Source organism: Grampus griseus (assembly GCF_964374135.1).
Source record: "Grampus griseus genome assembly, chromosome: 5".
NCBI lineage: Eukaryota > Metazoa > Chordata > Mammalia > Artiodactyla > Delphinidae > Grampus > Grampus griseus.
In genome coordinates, this window is record NC_138998.1 from 133,303,806 (window position 1) to 133,311,347 (window position 7,542).

A 7,542-nucleotide genomic window follows, 5' to 3' on the forward strand; every position below is an offset into this window, starting at 1 on the left:
TGTGCAGCCAATGCCATGTCATCAGATGCCCCTCACGACCCGTGATAAACGCCTGTCTGTGCTCTGGTCCATGTTCACCAAGCAACCTGCTGATTCCTAGTCAGCACCCCAAGTACCTGGGTGGAAGAAAAGCGGCGCCTTGAATGGTAGCCTGGAGTGTCCCAGGATGCTGCTGCAAAAGTCCATTGCTGAGATGACGATTTGAGATAAAAAGGCACCCCGAGGACTGGAGAGCAGGTGTGGGACTTGCAGCAGGGTGTGGTCCCTGCCCACGATGGGCAGAGCTCGTTGATGCGATCCCAAAGCCATCAGCCACCTGCCTGCTCGGCCACCGTATCACCCCCATGGCGGTATTTGATGACGCGAATCCCCACCTGCCCTGCATCAGGTCCTGATTCCTCACAAAGTCCAAGGGCCTCCAAGCCTCGGCCTTGAACTGGGATTGAACCCAAAGACCCACAGACCTGAACTTAGTATTAAAGTCACAGAATCAACGATCTTTCTGTCTCTGTTGCAAGTCTTGGGAGTCAGAGGCAGTCACTAGAGCCACTGGCCTTGGGTCTTTCCCTGCCCTCACCCCTTACCCCCATCTTCCCTCAGCTGAGGCTGCCTATTCGCCTTGCCTGTGAGTGCAGTTTCCTGGGCAACCCAGAGGGGTCCTCAAACTTACTGACTCCCTGGTTGGTCCCCAGCTGGGAGGGAGCCCTGGGGTAGAGCCCATCACCTGTGCTGCAGGAAATGGACGTGGCTGGCTGCACAAGGAAACACAAATGGTGCAATGACACCTCAACTGTAGTCCGGAGAGCCCAGAGCCCTCAGGCCCATTCTGGGCGGGGATCTGCAGGGGCGGCAGGGATCTGCAGTGGCGGCAGGGTGTTGGTGGAGGCTGAAGGCCATGGTGAGTGAGGAGTTTCAGAAAAAACTCCAGCAATGGAAGATGAAGGCCTGGAAAGGCAGGTGGATGGACAACAGGAGGCCTGAGGTTGAGGGCTTTGGACTTCCTTCTGCAGGCGCAGAGAGGAGCTGGGCAGATCTCCGAGGGGGAGGCGCTGAGTGCGGCTCCCCCAGCTCTGAACCGTGGTCTTTGCTGTGGTTGTTTCTTCCCCATCTCATCTCCCAGCTGCCTCTTGAATTTGTTTTGTTGTGAGATGCATCTTAGACATGAGAGAGCATAAAATATATATGTCTGGATTCATGAGTAATCAAACAAGTATCCATGTAGCTACCACCCAAGCTAGAAGCTTAGAAGCTCCAGGGTACCCTCCTGTGTACCCACCTCCTACCCCAGAGGTGACCTCTATTCACAAGGCATAGACAGGGGGTGGGGACTGGACAGCATGGGGGAAGGTGGGGGCATGTGTAGCTAAAGGCCATCCTAGGAAAAGGATGACTTTCTTTTAGGCTTTTTGCTGATGGTCCCAGCATAAACCTGGCCGGGAACACCCAAACCTTCGGCCCCTGGGTGCTCACTTGTCCGGGGTGGCAGATGTGGGAGGTGTGTTCTGTGCCTGCCCCGCACAGGTCAGTGGAAAAGAAGAGCCACCAATGGTGACACGTAGATGATTTCAAGACTTCAGGGGGGACAGGAATAGGAAGCAGAGTGCCCTGTGTCAGGATGCTGTTGGCCGTAAATAACAGAAAGCCCAACGCAGACTGGCTTAGACAAGTGGCTTATTTACTGGCTCACCTAACTGCAAATCAGACCTCTATGTCCCATGGTTCCCTTGGTTCTGCCCTTCTGTGCGATGGATGCCATGTTCTAGGTCTCACCTCCAGGCACAACAGCATTCGGAGGACCAGAAGGGCGTTTCCTCCTGTGGTTTTTTTCTAAGAGCAAAGGAATTTCCCCAGAGGCACCCCCCTTCCCCCGGCAAAATGGGTCTAATGGGTCCACCGCTGAACTAATCTTTGGTGCTTGAGTTCCAGAATTCAACTTTAATGGGGGGATGGGACCACAATGACCAGCTTAGATGAATGAGACTCTGCCTTGGACTGGAGGCCGCCATAACCATAGCCTGACTGTTACCCCTGGGAATTTATCCAGATGTTGGTGAGCACACTGGACTTCCCTTCAGACGCAAGATAGGGGGTTCAGGTCCATTTTAGGTTGCAAATGCTACTACAAAAGAATTGTGCATACATTCATTTATTTATCCTCGAAGACCATTTCCGCGGAGGAGCTTATAAAACCTCCCAAGCAAACAAAGCTGGTTGATAGGACAGATCAACCTCTCATACCCTCTCCTTTGAAGAGCTCTTCCTGTGATAGTTTGATAATACTCAAAGGAAAGCATCACGTTACCGTGATATCCATAACTAGATGGTTGCCCTAGGTGTTGGAATCCAGAGATAATGGTCAAAGTACACTACCACTAAGAAATTCAGGGGTTTAGAAATAGACTAGGAAAAGAGGAATCTCTTGGGGAATCCTAGAAGTCCTCTCCTCACTTGCAGGTCTCGCCCAGCGTGAGGAACAGGTGTTATCTATTGATAAATATGAGTGTATGTTACTATTTTCTCCCTCTTGCTTTTTTCATTTAATATGATTTTCTGGACATCATTCCATAGCGGTATAGGAACTATTCCTCTTTCATTTCCACATCGTGTACCTGGGCTCCAGTTTATTCAACCAGTTTCTAACTTATTCAACCACTTCCCTATCGATGGACATTCGGGTTGTTTCCAGCCTTTTGCTCTTAAAAGCAATGCTTCTGTGAATGGCTGTGTGCGTGTATCTCAGTTGCATTTTGTCAGTATACCTTTGGGAAAGATTCCTAGAAGTGGGATTGCTGGGCATATATATGCATATATATATTTGCATATATAAATTTGCTAGGTAATGCCAAATCCTCCTCTGTAGAGTTAGACCATTTGAATCACATGGTTTTATCTCTCTCTCTCTCTCTCTCTCTCTCTCTCTCTCTCTCTCTCGTGCTGTTAAACCATGTTGAAGCTCTATGTTGAACTTATTGTCAAAGCGTCCCACTGAGTTAGAAAAACAAAACAACCCATCTCCTCCCTGCCCTGCCCCCTTCCCCCGCAATGTGTCTCCTTTACTTTCACACAGAACACGTCACTTCTGACACTTCTGGTCACCAAGTAGGTGGGTTTTTTCTCCCACACCAAGCATTTCTGTGACGCCAGCTGTGTCCTACACTTGAACTCAGTCCTGACACTACTGGAGAGAGTGTCAGATCCCACAGATTAGGGGCTCAGTCCCACAAAACTCCCCTCCGCCCACTTCAGATGCCAATAGCAAGACCACGTTGTCACCTGCGCTAGTGACCTAGCGGCTATGAATCAGAGGTTCCCACGACCACCTCCTTGGGTTCACTTAATTTGTTAGAGCAGCTCACAGAACTCAGGAAACCAGTTTACTTATGTTTACTGATTTATTATAAAAGGATATGATAAAGGACACAGATGAGCATCCGGAGGGAAGAGATGTGTAGGGCCAGGTGTCGGGGGAGGGGCACAGAGCTTCCACCCCTCTCCCTGGCACCCCCACACGCTCGCCAGCTCGGAAGCTCTCCGAACCCCTTACTGCTGGGATTTTATGGAGGCTTCATCATGTGGGCATGATTAACCATTAACTCCATTTTCAGCCCTTCTCCCTTCTGAAGAGAATGGAAGGCGGGGCTGAAAATTCCAAGCTTCTCATCATGGCTTGTTCTTTGTGGTGGCCAGCCCCCATCCAGGAGCTGTCCAGGAGTCCACCTATAGTTGCTTCCTTAGAACCAAAGACACTCTTATTACCCAGGAAATGACAAGGGTTTCAGGAGCTCTGAGCCAGGAGACCAGTATGTATATATACAGGTAATTTTCCCCCTATTACCTCACACTCACTTAAGAAAAAAATTACCTTGACAGAACTAAGCTTTTAGTTCCCATTACAGGTTCTATTCAATGTGTCTGTGTATTGGAGTCTTTATTAAGCATGAAAACAAGCCAATTTGGCTACTTAGTGATTAGGCACTTACAAAGGTACCCTAATGCCCTATTTCCAGTATTGATGGCTGTCTATTTCAGCATCATTAAAACTATCGCACTTTGAAATTATTTCAATGAGAAAAGTTCATGCTGTCTGCTGGGGGAAGGATTCTGGTGTTAGAGTATCCCCTGATGGCATTACATGTCCCTCAGGTCTTCTAGAAAAGGGAAACTCCCTCTTGCACCGGACGTTGAATCTCCTTCTGCAGCAAGTCCACTTTTTGTTTACTCCCATGGGTCCAGCCAGGACTCTGGATCCTTTTTGCCTCACAACACCTCCAAAGAGAGCCGGCCGAGGTGCAGCCCCTGGAAATGTGGGAAGGGTTTTGATTCCATTTATCTGGGCGTGGTGGAGGCATGCCAGCCTGTCTGATAACAGACAGGTGCGTCATAAATTCCATGGGCTGACCCCCTAATTTGGGGAATTTGGGCCCCATGATCTGGGGCTTTTGGTAGCAAGTCGAGGCTTCAAATTCCTTTGAAGATTGATCACCTGCCAAAAATCCCCTTACAAGTGAACGTGTCCCAAAAGGAGGGCTTGCACACCTCAGTTACATGATCCACCTTCTTCATGAGCCGGTGGCCTCTAAAAAGGCTTGTGAAGGGATGGGGTGGCAGCAGTGGAAGAAAACAGGAACCTTGAGCTCTCAGAGCCTATGGGTACCAGGGAGGGATCAGGTGATCGAGTCATTCAAAAGCTTCCCTGTAGAAATAAACGCAGGTCAGTTCTGGAACAAAACAAGATTCACTGAAACCAGACCACTGTTTGGCTTCAGGAAAGATTAAAGGGAAGGTTGAGCCTTTTCAAAGAAATAGGGTGCACATCTGCTGTGTAAATTTCACAGGAAGGGAGTAACAGCCCCTGTGATGTTTTGAGAAAGATGCCACTGATCTATTAAGAAGAAAGGTCATCAGAAAAATCCAGCCTTTGCAAATAAAGTTCAGAAAGGATAGACATTTGGAAATCTGAATTGCTAACCTCTTTTAAAAATAATTAATTAAATATTAGTTTTAAAGTGGCAACAATAATTTTTAATATTATCAGTTTTAAACATAATAAATTGAATGCAGAGGAATCAATAGTCAAAGTCATACTAAGAAAGTATTCAGAGAAACGACTCACTCCCACCCTCACTCCCTCCCCTAGTAACTATATATTGTTATTTTTCCTGCCTTGAGACCACAGCCAGCCCTGGGAATGTGGGAAAGGAAAGAAGAGAAGGGCCTGATGAACAGACAATCCTTTGCAGCTCTGGCCAGGAGGCGGCACCTTTAATCTGGGCTCCTTTCCCCTCAGAGGGGGCAGAGGGGTCCCCTTAATTAAGTGCAGAGCAGAGCCTCCAGGCAAAGCAGAGGGAGGGCCTGGGACGGAGATGGAGCCAGACCCAGGCCAACTGTTGAAAACCAACCTCATTTGTACACTTGCTTCAAGCCCACATTTGCTGAAAAAGTTCCTAAGGGAAGAAGTTCAATTTGGGGAGGGTAGAAACCTTTGGTCTAAAAAAAACTTTAATGCCTCGGAAGAAAATAAGCAACCTCCCAAATCATCCCATTTCAGAGCGCACACTATCAAATGGGCTATCGCCAAAGCCAACAGTTTTTAATGGAACGGCCCCATTAGCACAAAACAAGTTTTTTGAGCCTGTACTCCCGATATCCTAATTTATGTAAATATATTAATTTAAAAATTTAGCCACAAATTTGTATATTTATTTTATTCATAGATTTTATATATTAGTTACAGAATGTTACATTATAAGACATACACAAAAAGCAGGTATTAAGAGCATTAAGGGAATTCCCTGGCGGTCCAGTGGTTAGGACTTGGGGGCTTTCATTTTGGAAGGCTCAGGTTCAATCCCTGGTCAGGGAACTAAGATCCCTGCAAGCCGGAAGAGTGTTAATACCCAAAAAAAGTCTCAATATGTGCTTGTATTTACTTCCTTCACCTCTAGGGTGTGGACACCCCACCCCCTTTGGGACCCCTTGACCCCGGAGGTGGGGGGATGGTGAGACGCGCCTTCATCTCTCTGTTCCAGACTCACAGGGAGGAGGGAGAAGGGGGGACAGGGCTTATGTTGATTGACAGTCTATCATGAGTCAGCACGTCATCAACTCATTTTTATCCTGGATCCAGGGATTAGTGTCTCACTTATCAGACGAGGCTCCCAGGTGGGTGCTGTGTCATGCAGCCTCCACAGGCTGGACCAGGGTGCGACCCCTGAGCAAACCTACTCCAGGGAGTCAGGAAGCTGAAACCAGGACTTAGAGTCCAGCACAGGGACATGCTAACTTCTTTTATTTTGTTTATTTTTCTGCTGGGAAATTCTTTAAAGCATTGTTTTATTTCTTTTGCTTTTTGAAGGTAGCCACTTCAGAGAGCGCTATTCCTCCATCTTCGTCCCACGGGACACTTGTTGTGACTTGTTCACAAGTTGCTTTGTTTGGGTCATCTGTTCTGTTTAGCACAGGGTTTCCCATCGTGAGCACTGCTGGCATTTGGGGCTGGATCAGTCTTTGGTGTAGGGGCTCTTGTTCCTTGTAGGCTGTTCAGCCGCATCCCTGGTCTCTACCCACTAGATGCCAGTGGTACCCCCCCAAGCTGGGACAACCAAAAATGCCTCCAGATTTGACCAAATGTCCCCCTCAGTTGAGAACTACTGGTGGAAAATCAGCCCCACAATTGCGTTGTTCCTTTCCAGAAACCCCTACCCTGCTACCCTTTGTTATGGAGCCCAGTGCAACCGTCTACCCTTTGTTATGGAGCCCAGTGCAACCGTCCTACCCTTCGAGATTGGAGCCCCCACTTTCCAGGAAGCAGTTGCATGAGATCTGAGAGAGTGGTGGCCAGTGCCCTCTCCTGGGCCACAGCCACGTCCTCCTAACTCACCTCCTGCAAGTGCTTGCTCCAGATGCATAGCAGTTCTTATCACCCCTCAGTGGACAGCGCTTTGGGGCGCCTCAGTGCTCTTCAGATAGCCCAGACTTTCTGACTGGCTCATGGGGTTCCTCTACGCTTGGTGTTTGCCTGCACCTTAAGGGAGATCCCCCTTTACAGCCCGCCTCCCTGAGCCCGTCACGCTTTGCTCCATCCTCCCTGAGATGACTTTTTCCTGACATAGTCCTTGCCCTGGGATTTTTCCATGCTCTTTCATCTGCTGAATGCTATCTCCCACCTTTTTACTTTTTTTTTTTCTTCTCTCTCCTTTCCTTTCCTTTCCTTTTTGCCAGCTAAACTTCTATTCTTTTTTCAGGTGTTCCTTAGACCTGACCAAGACTCACTCCACATCTATCCAGCCCCATGTCAGGGCAGGGCGCTGCTCCTATGTGTTCCTAGCAGGCGGCCCTCTCCTAACAGAACATTTGCTGTCCCCGTGTTGTAATTGCTTGGCTAATTGTTTGAGGACTCCTGGGAGTGCGGCTCCATTAGGGCAAAGGCTATGTGCCTTTGTCACCCCTGTATCCCCGTGCCCAGCACAGTGGCTGGCACACCAGCAGGTCTTAGGGCATGCATGCACTGGACGGTGGCTGGCACCAGGTCCATGCCTCCCA